At 44.0% G+C, this 20368-nt stretch overlaps 1 protein-coding gene across 1 annotated transcript in view; it reads right to left on the bottom strand.

Annotated features, from left to right (window-relative positions):
- Positions 1–20168, bottom strand: part of CDH11 (cadherin 11) — a 174347-nt gene extending 154179 nt beyond the window's left edge. Inside the window, exon 1 of the mRNA XM_003916982.4 lies at positions 19857–20168. The gene's annotated coding sequence lies outside the window, so the exon portion shown is untranslated. The remainder of the gene's footprint in view (positions 1–19856) is intronic.
- Between the last annotated feature and the right edge of the window lie 200 nt (positions 20169–20368).

The following is a 20368-nucleotide window of genomic DNA, read 5'->3' as shown; positions in this document are numbered from 1 at the left end:
ATGAGGAAATATTTCTAATGGGATCATGTCTCTTGCAACATCTCCATATACCCACTCTCCTAAAAAAATCACTTACCTCCCTCTTGGGAAACCTGTGGAGGAAACTCTTACTTTGGAGAATCCCAATAAATCACCCCTTCCTTTACTCATGACTGTAACACAATGACTCTGGGCTTTTCCATATGACCCTGGCCTGTAGCCAAAGGGATATAGACAAGCATGATGCAAACAGAACCACAGGCACTCTTGCACGCCGCGACTTTTGTATTTTTAAAACATATGCTCTTGAGATTTCTCCTTTCCAAAGCCAACCACCATGCTATAAGTCAAGTCGCCCCATGAAGGGGCCATGTGTTAGAGACACTGATGCTTGTGTCAATGATAGCTCACCCACGCCTCTGAAAGTCATGATTATCCCTGGTTACAGGTAAGAAATACCCTATTCTTGGCCATCCCCTTAGTATGGACCATTCTGTTGAGCCCGACTTTGGGGTGGAGACTCAGGACAGGAGCAATGGAGCAAAAAATGCAAGAAGATGGCTCCAGCAGCTGTGGTTTAAAAGTGTGGGGGCTGAGATGCAGCAAAAACACCGAAACTGAGCATTATCTGTCAAGGTATTTTGATTCTCTACTGCTGTCTGTCAATTCACCTGCAACAACTGCAACCTGGAGCCAGCCCGTCTCTCTGTGCCCTCCTCTTGTCACCCTCCACCCAGTGCCTACACATGCACATTCATGCAGGTGCCTACCACGTGGCCCAAGCACCATGGCCCACCTCCTGGGTGCTCATATTTTTTGTGTTCCATTGAAACTCTAAACTTCACAGGAATCTGATTTCCTAGATAACCTGGGTGTTGGAAGCAGCTTGGTTTGTTGAGTTATCATATATTCTCGGTTAGCTTTGGATCTCGCAACCTGCTAGATGCTTATTTAGGATATAAATACATGTTTTAAACAATTGTGTATGAAATGAGAATAAGCATGAGATAATGTAAGAGAAAGCATTATAAATTCACTGATGCCAGATGGTAACAGAATTGTTATATTAATGGTATTATTTTTTCATCATCATTGTAATAATCACCATCATTATTAAGGTGTTACAGTATTATGGAAAGAGGCCTACATGAGGAAATAAAATATGTTAAATCTGAATTCAAGCTCTGCATTCTACTAGCTTATATGATGATCAGAACGTTATGTAATCTGATTCTAACGTTTTTGTCTGAAAAATAGGGATGGTAGTATAGGATTATTTTGAAGATGAATTAGATAACATGAAAATATGCCCAACAGTGTCTCCCTCACCAACAGTAGTTTTTTAAAAATATGTATAAATTTATTCTTCAAAAGTTGAGACCTGCACTATCTGTAAGGTATCCGCTAGCTACATGCAGCTACTGAGCACTTAAAATGTACCTAGTCTCAACCGAGATGCATTAGTATAAAACACACCCCACATTTCAAAGACAGTATAAAAAAAGATATGAAATGTCACATTAATAATGTTACATTGATTACAAATCAATGATTTATATTATGTTACACTACGTCGTATTGTGTTATAGTTTTGATATATTGGCTTAAATAAAATAAATTATTAAAATAAATATTACCTATTTCCCTTTTACTTTTTTAATTTGACTGCTAGAACATTTTAAACTAAATATGTGAATGACGTTTGTAGTTTGTATTGTATTTTTATTGGACAGCACTGGGTTAAAGAGTTATCATGAAATTACAATTATAAACATATAAAAGCTCAAAAACAAAGGATTTGGTGGGGAAACTTTAGTTATTACTTTCAGAGGTATGCAAATATGATTACCGCTGGGAAGGAAAGTATTATCTATGCTAATTTCCTTTAAAAGTGAAGCATGACACCTTCATAAGCAGAGGAAAGATTCTCTTCCTTATACCCAGGTGAAAGTTAGGTTTGAAAGAGCAGCAATAGATTAGTCAATTTTAGTAAAGGGAATGGAAAGGAACAAATGGGTTTGGAAACACTGAACTTGGAGACAAATTCCACATTGTTACTCACTAGCCATATAACCCAGAGTACAATGCATAAACTCATTTAATCTCTTTCTCTCTATACAGCAGAAATACTAATATACTTCTAACTCACAAGGTGATAGCTAGCAGTTATTAAGTCCCATTATATACTTGGCTTTTTGTAGGTGCCACTGTTATCCCAAGGTAGAGAGAAGGAAATTAAAGAAAAAAAAAACAAAAAACAAAAAAACAGAAGCATGTAATATACACATGGGCACAACAAAAGACTGGGGGCAGTGGAATCTGTTTTGGTATAAACCCCTGCGGCACTGCACTTTTAATCACTTCTCTGTATTCAGATTAGTCTTTTACGGCTATCCTGGGAATGGAAGGAGACAATGAATGTGAAGCATATACCAAGATCATCAAAGAATGGTCCCCATTTATATTGCTGTTGTGAAGGCATAGGGAATTATTGAGAGGATGTAAGATTTAAATCACTCTGTGCCCCATTTGTTCATTTCAAAGAAAGACCCAAAAAGACAAGGAGGTATGTAAGCTGACTTTGCAAATTCTGTTGTCTTGGTAGTACTCTCGATTTCATAAGAATTCAATATTTGGGGGAAATACATTCAAAAGTTAATCTATGAAATACAAAGCCAAAAGAATTCTGGCCTCACAGACAACTTAAAAGCTTTAAAATCAGCTCCTACATGGCCGGTAAAATAAATATCTGAGGTCCTCCCAGTTCTTCCCGAAATGACTTTGAATCTCACCACCCATGTTTGCAGCATCAGCATCAAGTTACAATATTTTTTTTTAACGTAAAGCATACATTTCACAAAGATTGAACTATTTATATAAAGGCTGGGTTTTCTTTTTGTTGTTGTTGCTTGTTTGTTTTTTGAAGAGATTTTAGTGTTCATGTTTTTGTGAGGGGCCCAGAAAGCACTGAGAATAAGGAAGAGGCTGAACCAAATATAGAGGGAGACTGGGAAATATTCCCAGCTGGGACAAGCCAGCTGCTAGCTATCATCCCTGTGAGTTTCCCAGGGGGCACACTTGGATCTAGCCTACTAGATGACCTCCAACACATTCCCACAACACAAGACACCTCCCAGGGCAACAGTCACATCCCTCTGACTATCCAACCTGACACCTCTGCAACAGACATGATTGTTTCTGACAAACTCATTTCTTGTTCAATTTGATATGAAAATGAAAGCTGGATTAGCACAATTTCTCACATTTGAGAGCATGTGCATGAATAGCATTTTCAATGTTGCCTTATAGTAAACCCAACTGAGCTTTGAAAGGAGGTGCAATAATGTAGGTGAAGGTGATATTTTCAAGATCTCTCTGCTTTGCATCCAAATCAGCCCTGCAAGGTGAAAGCACGCTCAGTGGACCAAGCTGATACGATCACTGTCACTCTCTCAGAAGTAGACCATCTTCAGAAAGAAATGTTAATCGAATTGTTTCCCACGCAAATGTAAAAACAGGGGAAACAATACTATAGATAGTATCAATATTTTTCAACATTAAGCAAAGACAGGCAATTCTCGAAGAGTGACGCTATTACCATGAATTTCATCAATTCACATTCTTACCCACAATGCTTTTCTTACTTGCTTTGTTTTCACAACTGTTCCTTGGAGGACAGGTTTGGGGGCCTCTTTGCCAAAACTGAGAACTACATTCTGAGTTTCCACGAGCCTACTATCAACTTGATTTTCATTGTCCAAATAAAATTTTGAACCCAGGAGCTGTGTTAGGAGAATAATACATGTATTCTCTGGGTCAAGTCAGTGTGACGGAAACTTCTTCCTGGACTTCTTAAAACAGAGCTCAACTATTTTTCCCAATCCCTTCTATAGGGAGGCAATTTTCCATTCTCATCCTCTTATTCTACCCAAGAGGAAACTTGAGTCCACACAAGGGCAGTGAGTTCCTTCTTGTTAACAGTGAGTGGGATGGGTTAAGGGTTGGACCTGGTGATCTACAGATGAAATGTTACACGAATATAAGAGTTGAACAATACAAAACATAGAAACCTTCGCGGACTATGTCTCTTTGAACAAACTTTGCCATGTTGGTCTTTGCTATCACATTTATTCTGAAGACCTGCCTTAGAGTGCTAAATTTCATGTCTCTTAATGTCATCCTAGAATTCAGTGTAGATTATTCTTTATCTCTTACAAATCTTGTTTCTTATTAATATGCATTAGAGAAGCTGCAATAGAACTCCGTTTTTTTGTTTTTTTTTTTTTTTTTTTTTTTGAGACGGAGTTTCGCTCTATCGCCCAGGCTGGAGTGCAGTGGCCAGATCTCAGCTCACTACAAGCTCTGCCTCCCGGGTTCACGCCATTCTCCTGCCTCAGCCTCCCAAGTAGCTGGGACTACAGGCGCCCGCCACCTTGCCCGGCTAGTTTTTTTTTTTTTGTACTTTTTAGTAGAGACGGGGTTTCACCATATTAACCAGGATGGTCTCGATCTCCTGACCTCGTGATCCGCCCGTCTCGGCCTCCCAAAGTGCTGGGATTACAGGCTTGAGCCACCGCGCCCGGCCAGAACTCCGTTTTTGACATGCAACATACAAGATCTTAATGCTGCCTAACAGAGAATGGACGGTACCTATTGATGGACAAAAACTGAATGTATACATCTTTCAATAACACTTCCAAACAAACTGTAAATCCTGGGTGCAAGATAAATGTTCTGACATGACACTCTTGGTAGCATCTTCCTTTCATATATGCCAGGGCTGGACAGGAGCCAAACTCTCAGGAGAGAACATGGATCTTGGAAACACAACTTCTTTCTGCCTAACACATCTTTTTAAATATTTAAGTTTTATGAGCACATCACAGAAAACATAACACTTGGTGTCATCCTTAAATAATTCTGGGTGGGGAGAGTGCCAAGAATCCATCAATCTTGTATGCCTGAGAAAAGTCATGGGAAAAGGTTTCTGGATCTTTCGGGTCCTGAATTTAAATCATTTGCAGCTGTCTACCATGTGATCTCAGGCTCCCATTTATGGAATTGGAAAGATGAAATGAGATAACCTATGAAAGGCCCAGTCCCAGGCCATCAGTAAGCACTTCACAGTGATCAGTGGTAAGTCTCATGGACCTGCCCTTGAAAGCATCTTAAGTCTGTCTCCCTGTAACAGAGAAATGAAGAACATGGGATCTCTTGGCTCAAAGCCCTGCTTATCCACTTATTAGCTGCATAATACTGGGAAAAGTTGCCGAATTATCCTGGGTATTGATTTGCATATTTTATAAATGGATAATTATAGCTTCTACCTCATTGAGATTGTCCTGAAGTTGGACTGAGACAATTCATGGGACGTGCTGAACACAGTGTGTGCATAGAGTAAATGCTCAGTCCACATCAGCTACTATAACAATGCTTCCACCCTCGTGCTGGCTTCATCCTCTCTCCCAGTGAAGTGAGTGCCAGAGGGTACTCACAGGAGTACTCTCCCGGTGAATTTCCCTGTTTAAACTTTCTGTCTCTTTCTATCAGTTCCTTTCAATGTGGTCCAGAAATCATTTAATAAAGCATGCTTCAAATCCTGTAAAATTTCCTTGGGACCTAGGGAATAAAGTCCAAAGCTCTAAATTTGGTATTGAAAGTATCCCATAAAGGGTTTCAAAATGATGTCTCACTATCACCCTCTGCTTATAAACTCTGCTCAGGCAAAGCAAACCTGTGCGTTCACATCCAGGTGTGCTTGTCTCTGTGATTCCTTCTCCAAAATGCTGAGAAGCGATGGTTAGAAAGTGCCATGCCAAGTGATTTGTGCAGGAAGATTTGAGAGCCAGGCCATTTTCGAGCTGGAAAGGACCCAAAAGGCCACTTTACAGATGAGGAAACTGAGGTTAATTGGCTTTCTCAAGGCCACACAACTATTTATCAGCAATGCCAGCATTGCAAAGGCTGATCTGCCTAGAGGGAAGGAATCACAGGGCAGCCTATTAGGGAAAATTTGTCAGCAATTGGCCACAAACTTGCTCACAGGTGATCTTTCTCCAATCACGAGAAATGAGACAGAAGTTATGCACCCAATACGAAAAGGACACTAGGCGAATCTCTCTGTAAGTGAAAACTGCTGCTTTTCTGACTTGCAATACAGGGCACAGGAAGAGTGGGGGTGATAGAGAGGGCGCAGCTACGACGACGCCTCAGGATCTGATCTGTTCCTCGCTTCAAAGATGTGATTTCTCAGGCTGCGTTAGTCTCCTAACTAATGCTCCCAAATGCACTGCTGAGATGTGCTGAAGTTGAAGACGCCCTGCAATGCTTGCAGCAGGAATGGCATGAAAAAAACACAAGAATCACCAATGCATTACTTGGAAGCCAAGCGTCCCCAGCTCTAACTGCTACATTGCAATTTTTACTCTAAGATAATAATATTGACACTCCATGTATAAAGTGCTTTCTAAGCTCCCCCAAATAATAATAAACATGAAAATTACATCTTACACTATAGCAGTGTCTATTTATGAAGATGAAAGTTGAGTGAAGTTGTTCAACATAGTTCTCCCTTTACTACTGAAATATTTTGGCAAAGTATTGAGATTTAGAATTGTTTGCATAAATGAAGCACTTCACCCTGATTTCCAATTTGGCTTTGGATTTCAATGTGGTTTTGCTGCTGCTATCAATTAAATATATTTCCAAAAAGACCTTTAAACATGTGGCTTTAATAAGTAGACAATGGAAAGTTGATTACTACTGATATTTTACTAAGCCGCCTATGTAGCCTCACCTATGTTTAGTTAGTCATCTTTGGGTAGTAATCTGGATTTTTGTTCATAATGACCAGGCATGGATTACCACATAGAAATTGAAATGAGCTGGGCGCAGTGGCTCACGCCTATAATCCCAGCACTTCAGGAGGCTGAGGCAGACGGAACACTTGAGGTCAAGAGTTCGAGACCAGTCTGGCCAACACGATAAAACCCTGTCTGTAATAAAAATATAAAAATTAACTGGGTGTGGTGGTGCATGCCTGTAGACCCAGCTTCTTGGGAGGCTAGAGCAAGACAATCGCTTGAACACGGGAGGCGGATGTTGCAGTGAGCCGAGATAGCTCCACTGTATTCCACCCTGGGTGACAGAGTGAGACTCTGTTTCAAAAAAAAAACAAAAGAAAGAAAGAAAAGAAAAAGAAACTGAAATGAATGGCTCCAAGAGTTCTGTTCAGTTCAGTGATAACTGGGTTAAATTTGGGCAAGGAGCTCTCTCAGCTACAAAATCAAAGCCCTTAAAAGGTTGTACTCTCTGACCCATTAGACAGGCTACCACGTCTCAGAGGCTCTGAGACCTTGGGCTTCCCCTGCAGACTTCACTCCCTGAAAGAGTGAAGCAGATTCCTCTCAAAGGTGTATTAGAGAAGTTGTTGTGGGATGGTATGAGACTAACTCCAGAGAAAGCTTTTACCCGTGTGTCCTTGCTGCCCAAACTCGCCCAACTGTATGCACGGACAACTTCCACTGTTTACCCAACACTTGGGCCAACACAGAGGCTATACAGTTAAGAAGGCATGCAGACTGTCCCCTCCAGAAGCTAAGATGTGACTTCAGGCCACTTGTCCATTCTTATGGGGGAATCCCCTTTCATGCACCCATCAATGCCTAGAATTCCTATGTATTCCAGCTTCTGAGATTTTTGTATTGGCTCCCTGGCTAGAATCCATGGAAAACTTTCCCACAGAACTGGATGTGTCCCTTGCAAGAGACTATTTGCCATCCACATGCCAAGCTATTATGCTGTCGGCCATAGCTGCCCTTGGAATGCCACCTCATCCACTGAGCTATATTACAGGGCTTCTGCCCAGGTCCTGACACCTGCCCAATACTTCCTCAATGCAAATTGGACTATTCAATGTTTGTTTGTTTGTTTGTTTGTTTGTTTAAGACAGGGTCTGGATCTGACACCCAAGCTGGAGTGCAGTGGCGCAATCCCAGCTCACTGCAGCCTCAACCTCTCCGGTTCAAGCAATACCTCCCGAGTAGCTGGGAACAACAGGCACATGCTGCCGTTACCAGCTAATTTTGGTATTTTTTGTAGAGATGAGGTTTCATCGTATTGCCCACGCTGGTCTCGAACTCCCAGGCTCAAGCAATCTGCCTGTCTCAACCTCCCAAAATGTTGAGATTATAGGCATGAGTCATTGCACCCAGCGTATTCAATGTTTACTAAAAGCTCCTTCTGCTCCAACCTTACACCTTATCTGACTCTCAACATTCTATTCAGCTTTTGAGAAGAACTCAAAAGCCAGATATCTCATTCAATAATGCAGCAGATATTGTTCCTCATAACAGTCCCGCAAGGATATGTGGGGAAATGAAAACTTCTGGGTTTCTTAGTTGAAAGCAACAAAAATAGACTTTGGGCAGCACAGTCTTTACAGGAAAACTGGAGAAAGAGGCTCAGAAAACTCCCAGGTACCTAGGAAGGCTGGGCAGTTAGAACCACAGGCCAGACTCTGCCATAGAACGAGAAGAGTGAAGGCACCACGGTTGTCCCCGCTGGACACGGGTGGATATGGGTTATTTTACCACCTCTGTGGCCCCTGGAAATCAGATGCTGTACAGTCACTGCTACAGTGACCAGAATGAGTTCTCCATGGCCAATGATGTGTGTGTGTGTAAGATACTGAATCCAAATTTAAAACACAGGGGATTTGGTGCTGAGTTGGCATTCTAGCTTCCAGGAAAGTTAGGGAATCAACTCTATGACCCTTTAGCCCTCTGGAGTAGAAGGAACTCTCTTCCTCCTATAAAGACATTTATCGGGTTTATTTCCTAAACATAGGAAGGTGGTTTTGAGGCCACGCAGTCAAACAATTGAACAAGCAAACCAAATGACAAGCATGTGTTAAATGGAATGAGTGATGCATGGAATGTTGTCTTCCATGGTTTTGAATCACTCAAATGGAAAGAGTGTATGTGTGTGTGTGTGTGTGTGTGTGTGTGTGTGTGTGTGTGTATGTTTATATACATATATCTCATATAGTTTAACAAGACACTGTCCCTACTCGCATCAGGGTATTTTCATTGCCATTGCTTTGTTCTGTTTCTACAAGGCAAGGCTGGGACTGAAGAAACCAACCCATAGCATGAGACTAGGAGGGATGACAGATATGCTGAATAACAGACTAAAGATTTAAATTTTAAAATATTTCAGTAGACCTGATCAATGGACCAAACTCAGCAATAGGTAAAGTAACAGCAATAAGAATAACAGCAACTCCATTCCATGAGCTGTTTTAAACAGTTTTATAGATTAATATCATTTAATAACAGAGCTGCTTTAGAAGGCAGATACTGACATTAACCCCAGTGCGATGGGGAAATTGAGAAGCAGATAGAGACTTGCACAGCTGGTTAGTGGCATGGTCACGCCTGGAAGCAGGGAAGCCTGACTCCAGAGCCTGTGCTAACACCACTGAAGGTGACTTATCATGTCTTATGTGCACAGGGACAGGTGGGGAAATGCAGCTTAACAGCAGCACGTAAGGAAAAACAAATAAACAAATAAACTGTGGAGCATAAGTCCTCTGGGTGATGTGGCTGGCAATAAAAGCTAATGTAATGTAGCCTCAGGCTGCAATAAAAGAAGTGTGTAGAAGGGAGTTGATAATCTAGAGTCTAGCTGCCTAGATTTCTGGCTTCAGTCCTTTCCTCTGAGGAAAGCTAGAGACAAAAAAAAAATGGGGAGTTCAATCTGGAGATTTTAAGACTGGGGAGAGGGCATCCTGGAAGACAACTTAAAAAATGAATAATTGCAGCAGGGAGCTGTGGCTCATGCCTGTAATCCCAGCACTTTGGGAGGCCAAGGTGGGTGGATCATGAGGTCAGGGGTTCGAGACCAGCCTGACCAACATAGTGAAACACCCTCTCTACTAAAAATACAAAAATTAGCTGGGTGTGGTGGCACACTCCTGTAATCCCAGCTACTCAGGAGGCCGGGGCAGGAGAATCGCTTGAACCCGGGAGGTGGAGGTTGCAATGAGCCAAGATCGCACCACTGCACTCCAGCCTGGGCGAGAGAGGGAGACTCCATCTCAAAAAAAAAAAAAAAAGAAAAGATTAATTGCAATGTGGAGGAAGAATTACATCAAGAATTACATCTATCCTGCATAGCATCATAGGCTACATCCAAGAACATAACCTTTGGGGAGACAGTTTGGCTCAACTGAAGGAAGCATTTCCAAGAGTGAAGGTTCCCAATGTCTCAGTGGTTTGCATAAGTGGGTAATGAGTTCCATATCACTAGCAATGCTACAACTACCACCAGGACACGGTAGCAATGATTCAAGGACGTGATGGCAGAGTTTGTTGGTCTAGGTGGCCTCTGTAGTCTCTCCCTATCATGTAGGAGTAGAATTCTGTTATTTCTTCCACAAACCACTCTTGATCACCAAACTGGATGTGACTTGTCCTTCCTGTGGCCCAATTTAATGCTTCCTTTGGGGTCCTTACAGTATGAAGCTTTGAGTTTTAATCAACAACCCTAGTATTCTCTGTGCTGTTAATATTGTCAGCTCTCTGAAGGGAAGCCCTTGTGATTTGACCACTTCTGTGTGCCCAACCCAGGACTTTTCGTTACTTTAATGACAAAGAAATGAGTTTGAAATGAATTTCAAACCAAACCCTGCCAAAGTGTCCTCTATAGGCTTGGCAGTGGCAAGGTAAGGACATCATTCTTACTCTGTTCTTTACAGAACCTTGGAAGGGAGTTAGTAATAGGAGGTGACTATAAAGTAGGACAGAACTTAAGGCCAGGGCCAAGTGTTGCATTTTGCAATGTATTATCAAACAGCATATGAAATGACACTGGACTGACCACGAACTTCCAAATAAGAGATTCATGTAAAACTTTTAACCTAACTGCCCAAGGACATCAGAGGGTGCAGCTTTACATAAACAAATGAACTAATGATATGTTTACAAAGAAATCAGGCCACAGGTACAACTATTTAAATAATCAATTAAACAATGACCTTTGGCCAGGCACGCTGGCTCATGCCTGTAATCCCAGCACTTTGGGAGGCCTAGGCGGGCGGATCACAAGGTCAGGATTTCGAGACAAGCTTGACCAACATAGTGAAACCCCATCTCTACTAAAAATACAAAAATCAGCCAGGAGTGGTGGCACGTGCCTAGTCTTAGCCACTCCGGAATCTGAGGCAGAGGAATGGCTTGAACCCGGGAGGCAGAGGTCACAGTGAGCCGTGACCTTGCCATTGCACTCCAGCCTGAGCAACAGAGCAAGATTCCGTCTCAAAAATAAAGAAGAAGAAGAAGAAAAAGAGATTGGGTTAAGAGCCTCAAGAGCACAGTTCTGTTCCATTAGACTCTAAATTACTGTGGGATCCTGGGCAAGTCCTGGTTCCTCTCTGGGTTCCTGAATCCTCATCTCTAAATGAAGGTTGACTGGAATAGCTGATGATTCAGTTAGTGACTTCATACATCTGATTCCTGAGAATTCTACTTGGTAAAACGGAGTCCTCAGCCGTCCTTAGAGAAAGTAGTGGATTCAGTGGTTCGAAGTGGTTAGACTATCTGCGATAGGGAACCTGATTTAAGACGCCACGTGGTAAAGCGGGCAATGACAACATGGAGTGGAAGCAGATGGGAGTGATGAGGATGGTGACAGGTCTGGAAACCGTATCTCATCAGATTAGCTGACACTCTGAATGGTGGGAGCAGCCTGATATGGTGACTAAGCTTCAGCATCTGACGCTTGGGTTACAATCCCAGCTTTGTCAATTACCAGCTGTGGAATGCTAGAATACGTGATTTTCACTGCACCCCCTCTGCCCGCCCCCCATAAGATGCTGGCAACAGTCTTAAGTAGCTCATGAGGGCACTGTGAGTAAATCTCATATAGAATGTTCTTAGTACAGTGCCTGAAACTAACATAAATGCAGGGTTTTAACTATTATCCAATACCAGGTACCAAATAATTGCAGAGCCTTCAGGAAAAGGAAAAAGTGAAGTGGGGGTCAAAATATAACTATTGGGAGAAAGTTACGAAAAAAGTTATTTCAGCTCCTTCTTCATTAAAATGGAGTGCTTTTAATGACTAGAGTTAATGAATCACCTGTTCACTCCTGGGTTCCCTGAGAGGTAGTTAGCAGGCAGTCATCAGGACATTTAAGAAGCTGTAGGATTACTGGGAAAACAAAAAACCTGCTGATAAGGGAGCTGGATCAGAGGATCTCAGAAGTTCCCATTATGGGTAAAATTTGAGATTTTGTAGGAGCTGAGCGTTGAGCAGTCAGATCAGCTCTTGTGTCCTTCTCCAGAGAGTGAAGGAGGCCCAGGCTTGAGACATGCACCAAACATAGTGGAAAACTCCTGAGCATTTAGAGTCACAGCAGGTTTGGGAAGCCAGCTTTCCTTCTCCCCAGACTCATGAGCTTAGACAAGTGTCTTAAATTCCCTCTGAGAATCATTTTCCTATTTGTAAATGGAGATGAGAGTACCTTCCTCTCGGGGTGGTTGTACAGAATAAATGAGGTACCTGGTAGAGCGCCCAGCACACAGTAGGATCTCACAAAGTTGTCTCTCTCTCCTTCCTTTTCCCGGGCAAATACAGACAGATATTCCCTTTCATTGCAAGGTGCAGGCAGAAGGGAATGCCAGCCTGGGGCAAGAACAGATGACACCGGCGAGCCGCAGATGGGAAACGGCAGGACAACCTGGAAGGTCCCGGAGCCTTGGAAAGCCCAGCCTGGCTGTGATCTTGGGTGAGAAACAGTTGGAAAACCAATCAGGGCTAAGAGAGGGTGAGGACTCCGTTGTTTTTAGCATGATTCCAAATCACTGTGCTTTTGCCTGGGCCTGCAAAAGACTGAAACCCACAAGGCAGGACCAGGACTTTTTCAGCCACCGTCTATTTATGAGTTAAAACTGTCACTGCTCAAAACCCTTACAATCCCAAAATACATTTACCTGAAAAACAAACAGGAATACTCTTGAAATGGAGATGATTTATCAAGAGACTAATTATCTTTTGAGCTCGTCTGGAATAGTAATGAGCCCCTTTTAAATGAAAGCAAACCTGTGATGAATATCTCAATATGGCGTGCTTAGCAAACTTTCCCAGTAAGGTATTACTGCAGGGTAACTTACCACAGCAACCCATATGCAAAATGAACTGAGGGAAAAAATGCAAAGGTAGGAAGGAGGCAGGCAGTGTTCAAAAGCAGTAATTAGCTCTCAAATCACAAATCCCGACTGCCTCTTGACTCTTTTAAGTGGAAGAGGGATGGATCACTTAAATTTACGAAATCATTCAAAAAAGGCAAGCACTAAGAAACAATTCATTGCTAATTGGGAGAGGCCTCAATCTAAAACAAATGTTCCATGCAAGATTTCTGGCCTTATAATGATAAGAAACAACTGCTACCTGTTCTCATTAGTCTGTAAAACTGAATCCCAAGTCTGTTTCAGACAGGGCAAGCAACCCCAGGACATACTGAAGGCTCATTGTGAGCTAGGCCTTGTACTAAGCTCTCATTTTATCTTTACAAGAATCTTAGGATGTAGATATTATTACTAAGTCTATCGTTACCGTGAAGACACCTAAGTCTTGGGGAGCTTATCTAGCTTATTCTCGGTCACATACTTTGTAAGTAATGGAGGCAAAACTCCTCCCTCACAAAATATAAGACTACACCAAAAAACCTCAGTAATCAACATAAGTAATACTTTAATGCAGTATTTTAAAATTCAAGATTAGTTAGCCGGGTACAGTGGCTTACACCTGTAATCCCAGCACTTTGGGAGGCCAAGGCAGGAAGATTGCTTGAAGCCAGGAGTTTGCGACCAGCCATGAGCTGCAGTCATAACACCGCACTCCAGAGCGAGACTCTGTCTCTAAAAATGTAAATAAATAATGAAGATTAGTGGGAAAAAAAATCTATGATGAGCAAAAGTCAAAATTTTCAATCAAGACAGAATCCAGCCATGCACTTACTTGACCTCACTCTCTTCACCCTCATCCTGGCCCTGCTGCTGCGCACTATTGCTTCCAAGATTGAATAACCGGTCCAAGCCTCTAGCATGATGAAAACTGAACTTTCCAGAATGAGTTTATGGGTAAAACATTCCAGAGTTCCAAGGCAGGGTAGGTATGCAGCAATCTGAGCTACTATGCTTATCCTCGCTTCCTCCACCCTTGCTCTTTTTGAGAATAACAAAGATGCATTGATAGCAGGGGCTCTACCCTAAATTCTCACTGTTTGCTCTCACTGATGGAGCCTAATGGAGACTGAAATGAGATCTCTACGTGTCTTAAACTAAGATCAGGGAGGAGCCTCCCCTACCATGCTGGTTGCCATGTGAGGTGATCATCACAGTGAGGACAAAGCCGGGCTCCAGGCCATTTTCTTCAAGAGAGCTGAATGTGAAGAGCTAACTTTGATTTGTGAAAATCATTTCAGTGCAGAAGACCATGTCAGGAGGATTTCTGGCAAATAAAGGGTGTGGAGTTTAGGAATCGAAGGCTTTATTTCACCTGCAGCAACCAGGACATTTTGAGACGAAACCCCTGCTCATTCACAAATGTTGTTTGAGGGACACTTGGTGCCAGAAAACATAAGATAAGACCTTGGCTACTGTTTACTGCAGTTTAAAGCTGTTTGTATCAGTTTCCTAGATTCAGCTCGTCAAGTGGCTTAAATGGGGGGGGGGGGGGAGGGAGAGAGAGAGAGAGAGAGAGAGAAAGAGAGAGAGAGAGAGAGGAGAAATTGGCCTCCATGAGAAATAGCATCATTAGTCTCCCTCATACTTTTGAGTTTCTTCCTCCTTTCCCTCTCTTCTCTCTCACATTCCTCTCACCTAATTTCCTGATGTACCAGATTTTCTGACTGAGCAGAAACCTCGACCACACAGACAGTGAGAGAAATGCTTTGTCTCAGTCAGAATCCCTGAACTCTGCAACTGTCCCATGACTCATTAAACCAAACAACAATGAAATTTTGCCTCCAGTTCTAACAATGTGCATTATTCACAAGAGCTTAGAATTTAAAATTGTCCTTTTTTAAGTTAAATAAACTGTCCAGTGATAAGTGAACGTCGGTTTACAAAACACTTTGTCTTACTTTCCCCTGAGTTATGTAATACTCCCTCCCATAATCCATTTGCATTGATTCCTTCTTCATCAACTGTCTATGCATTCCAACACAGCTCAGAGCTGCAAAGAACTCCACTGCTGAATCACCAGGGAGGCAACTGTACTCACTTAAGACAAAAAGCACAATTAAGTATCCACTTAAAACAGTACTTATTTTTTTAATAGAGTTTTCCTCTTAATCATAATATAGCATTAGTTTCTTTTTGCATTCTCCTCCTCCTGAACTTTCATGACACATCAAACAGGAGCAAATACAAATCTGTGTAGCCTGAAATACACAATTTAATCATAAGTCATAATTTCCATATCACTGAGGAGAAAAAAAAAATCAAATGATTATACTCCAGTGCACGAGGAACAATCTTGAATTAAATTTTACTCTCTGCTAAAGTTAGGTTTTCACAGCAGTATCAAGAATGGTTTAAAGGAAATAGGAAAACATTTACTGCTATATTAAAACTCCATGCCCCTACGTGTTTACCGAAGATCAAACTGCTATTCCTTTTTGCAAATGAGAAGTGTCTTGCAGACATCGTCAAAACCTCATGTAAGAACGGGCAATGGTGTCACAGTAGTCTCACTGATATTTTTCTTCTTTATCCATCCCCTTCCACTTGGAGTCAGAAATGATGCTCTTTTTGCCAGAAAAAAATCCAGAAAATCCTCCCAGATCACTGTCTCAGTGAGAACTGACCTTGTTTATCCTGCAGCCCAGCCCCCACCCTGGCTGCTGCTCAATGTCAAGTTACAAGATTTCCCAACTTTCTAGTAAACTCCAAAGTGGGAAGTAGAGGCTGAAGGTAACAGGATCCACCCACTAGAAAGATGCTAATCCTGACAAACTGCTCGAGCAGTAGCTTGAACCACAGCTAGATTGAATTCGGTCTCTCCTGAGAGGGCCAGACAAGGCTGGTAAGTAACAAAACCGCTTTTCATGATGCCCTCAAAAGCAGATGGGCTCCATGCAGAAAGTTGGAGAAGGGTGCCATTGCCCTCTAGTGGCCAGAAGTGCAATCTTCCGCGAAGGAGTCCATTTCCAGAGATGTACAAGGCTCTCAATGTCAGGGTAAAATTATAGCAGAAACATGTCTAATTATGCTCCTCGAGTGTTTTCTTTAGTCCTTCCTGCTCATAGGGGAGGCTGTGGATGGCTATCACAGGAATCCTGATGGAACAGCTCATTCTTAACTCCTACTGGTGCACCAGGATGTGTCCAATTTTCTCCAGCTTTCTTTTTCTTTTTCTTTAGCAGACCTGTTGATGTTTTTCCCCGAATCAATTAAATCACAAATTCATATAGACCAACTATTTTTATATATTTCAGAGTTAATAACTTTAAATTAAAAAGGCTGAAAACTCACAATTCTTGGTAAGTGCAGAATAGGGATTCTTGACAAATTAGGTAACTTTTTATGAAACAGCAGCCAATTCCATAAGGGAGAAAATCATCCCAAACACATTTCAGTCCCTTAAATCATGGACTAGTGAATTTACACAGTGCTCAAATTTTCTAGGAAAAAAACTTGGAAGTTCACAGTCATTCTTCAAATTTGACAATTCAAGAAAAAAAGTTTGATACCTACTTTCAAACTTTCTATATTCCACTGTTTTATTATTATTGAATGATTAAGTATGCCTGTGATCAAAGTGAAAATATCAATATTGACAGTAAATTCCAATGAAATTGTTATGTTTCTCGAACATCTACCCACATAAATGTATTAAGAATGAAGGAAGACTAAAATCAGATTCGAAGATCTTGTTTAGATGGTTCTGAAAAACAGATCTGAATATAACAGATCAACGTTTACCAACTTCATAAGTTACCACTTCATAAGTCACAGGAATTCACAGGCAAGGTTCCAGGACACGCTATGCTCCTGGGAGCGCGGTACTGGCATTGTAAATCAGACCACGAGGTCAATGTCATGGCGTTTCCCATACGAGGGTCCCCACACCAGAATCTTTACAAAGCAGCCATGTAATTCTATTCAAAGGGGAAGAAAAACCATGAATTATGAAGACAACTGCATTAAAAGAGCATGAAATTGATCCTTATTCCCCCAAATCACGGCGTGGCTCTCCAAGTCTGTCCCCTGCCCCCTCCTCCCACAAATACCCAAACATGCACATCCACAACCACCACTCTACAGAGGAAACATGAGTTCTAAGACATAAAAAAAATTGCGCCGTAACTATTTTTTTTATTTTCAAATTAACAAAAGATTGCATCTTAATTGAATATAGAATTTAGGTTTCTAGTAATTTTGCTGTCTGGTGTTCTGATAAGAACGCTGAACGTAATGAAAGTTCTGAAGTGCTATCAAGATGGTCCACTGCTTCAGTGAGAACTATTTTAAAAGCTTATTTTCCTAGGAAGCAATAAGCAGCCATTTGAATAAATCTACATGTCTGGGCCTCGCCAGATTATCCAGTCTCAATCCATCCAAGGCTTGCCTTCATTCCCCCTTTCCCAGGGCTGAGGAAGGTGGTTTGTTCTTTCAAACAATGTCATAAAATGCCCAGTTTATGCAGACTCTGAAGTAACAACTAAAATGATAGTAATAATTTTTATTAATAATAGTGCATGCCTGCAAGACATTTTAATGTCTTAATTTACAGTGTCTCAAAAGTAAGATGTAAAGATAATTCTTACTCAAGCAAAGATGCCTTCCCTGGTCTCTACTGAAAAGCACTCACATTCCTTTTGTACTAGGCTGGATTTCAGTTTTACATACAGGTTCGAATTCCAGAGCCCACTGGCCAACTCCAAAACTTGAAATCAGAGATTGCATTTAAGGAACTTTAGTGGCTGGAGCCTCAGAGTGCCTCTCGTATTGGCCACAACTCTGTCCCTTGTTTTGTAACTTTTTTTCCTTTGTCCTATTGGAAGAAGACTAGGCTCCCTGCAGCTAGGGTTGGGCAGTTAATATTTCTGCTCTGGTGTCTGCACCTACGTATTTGTAGGAAAAACAATTCCAGGATTAACAAAAAGAAGGTCAGTCCCTTCTCTTCTCCTCTGCCAACATATTAGGCTCTAGCGCTCAGAGCCCAGCCTGGCAAATGTGCTGATGCGATGCTAAAGGATCCTCGCTCCTGAGAACACATCTGCATCCCCATCCCCAGGAAATCCAGACACCCCGCAAAACCATCGATGTCTGCTGCAAGCCCAAGTGATAAGGAAATTGATCCGTCCTCTCGCCAGATTAATTATGGTAGCTTCCCTGTGATTAAAACGAAAACTTACTGCCTCATATTAAACCGAAAGCCATGATTAGAAGAAGAAAATAATAAAAGATTTCAGAGCGATCGTAGCAAGATTTTTTGGGGGGAGACGAAGCGAAGACTTTAGTGAAATCTATACCCTCATACAGCAGGGTTTCAAGAACAATCCCCCACTCCCATCCCTTAGGGATGACCGGTCGTCATGCAGGGATGGTATTAAATAATTAAAAGATGCAATTTCTTAATAGCAGTGTGATGGCCCATGAAATTCCTACTGCATTATCAGCAAAAGCAACAGGGCTTCTCCTAGCACCTAGAAAACCTTTCACCCGGGAGAGGCAGGCGCGGGGAGCCCCCTGCGAAAGTAGGCCCTCGGCAAAAAACGGACAAGGAGGCCGGACCCGCAAGCCTCCCCCGACCCCACTTTCTCTGGGGACTCCGCTTCACAGCGTGAGGCGGGCCCTCCTACAGTTCCTCCGTGTTGGTGGGGGGCGGGGGTGGCGGGTGCGGAGAAGGGAGCTCTCCTTGCCGCCCTCCCCATCCGGCCGGCTTCTCAGTGCTTCCCACCTCCCGGCTAGCGTTCCGGGGGCAGAGCGCAGGGAGGGAGGCCGTGCGTGCCGGGAGCTGGAGAGGCTTGGCGCGCTCCGGGAGGCGGCGCAGGTTTCGGGAAGGTTTGGTTCTCAAAGTTAACGTTGACCCCGGCAGCTTTCGCCAATCCCAAGCCAGAGGCGAACCCGAGTCTGGGCCGCTCCTGGACCTACCCCTGAGCTGGTGGGAGCTTACAAACGGGCGCCGGAGCTTCCACAGAGACTCGGGCTGGAGGGCTGTAGCGCACGGCAGCTGCCTACCCCAGAATCGCAGTCGGCGGCCCCAAACCCACGCTATTAAAGTGTGGGCAATCGCCTTCCGGAGCTAGGGTCCTTCCGTTTTCCCGGGCTTCCCCGGCAGTCTCGACTGGAGGGACTGAGTCCCGGGGAGCTTGAGGCAGGGATCCGGGAGGATGGAGTAAGAACCCCGCAGAGCGCGGTCATGTCGCCGCTTTGGGGAAGCGGCGCAGGGCTGACGGGCACCGCGCCGTGGGCGACTTTCCCCAGAGACATGACCGGGGGCAGTCGGCGTGTCCGGAGCTCTGCTCTGCAGCTTCTTGCCCCAGCCAGGTACAAGCCCCCTCTGCCGCGGCCTCGGCGCAGACCCCAGAGGAGGCCGGAGCCCGGGAGAGTCGTGGAGCGCACATCTGGAGCCCCCGTCCCCTGCATTGCCCGCGCCCACAGCTGGCTCCCTTCTCCCTTTCTGATTTTTAAACAAATCTCTCCCTCCCTTTTGCTTTGCATCAGTGAAACCTTCTCGACTCGGATACCACCGTCTCCCCCACCACCCCGCCCCGCCAAGACATTCTCTTCCTGAGAAAATCCTGCCCCCCACTCCAAGAAGCCCCAACCAGGCGAGAGGAAGGGACTGGCGGCGCGCCTCACCTGGGGCCCTAGCGGGTGGACGCAACCTCCGGGCCGCCCGTCCCTGGCGCAGGGCAAGCGCTGCGGTGTTAGCCCCGGCCCCAGTCCCGGTCCCATTCACAAGTCAGCGGCGGCTGCGAGCGGCCCCCGCGGCATCTGCTCCTCGGCCCGCGACGCTCCCCTCTGCTGGCGGCGGCCGCGGAATGAGCCGCCGAGCGCGCTAGTGGCAGGAATGAGAAACCGGGGGGAGGTGGCGGGCGGGCGGGCGGGGGGGGGGGGGGGGGGGGGAGGAGGGAGGCTGCCGCTGGGAGGGAAGGAAAGGGCGGGGGCTGAGAGAAGCAGAGGCTGCGAGACGCAGCGAGATGGGCCTCGCAGAGGCTGCGGGGGCCGACCCCGTCCGCGCCCCTCCCCCCAGGGGCCCACAGATGCCAACCCCTGGATTCGTGGCCGCCCCTCCCGCCCCGAGGCGCGGTGCTCCGACTCCCTCAGGGCTCAGATGGAGTCTGGAGCGACTGAAGTTGGGCTCCAGGGAC

The sequence above is a fragment of the Papio anubis genome, chromosome 18 (assembly GCF_008728515.1).
Source record: "Papio anubis isolate 15944 chromosome 18, Panubis1.0, whole genome shotgun sequence".
NCBI classification, from domain to species: domain Eukaryota; kingdom Metazoa; phylum Chordata; class Mammalia; order Primates; family Cercopithecidae; genus Papio; species Papio anubis.
This window is presented reverse-complemented; position numbering and strand designations above follow the sequence as displayed.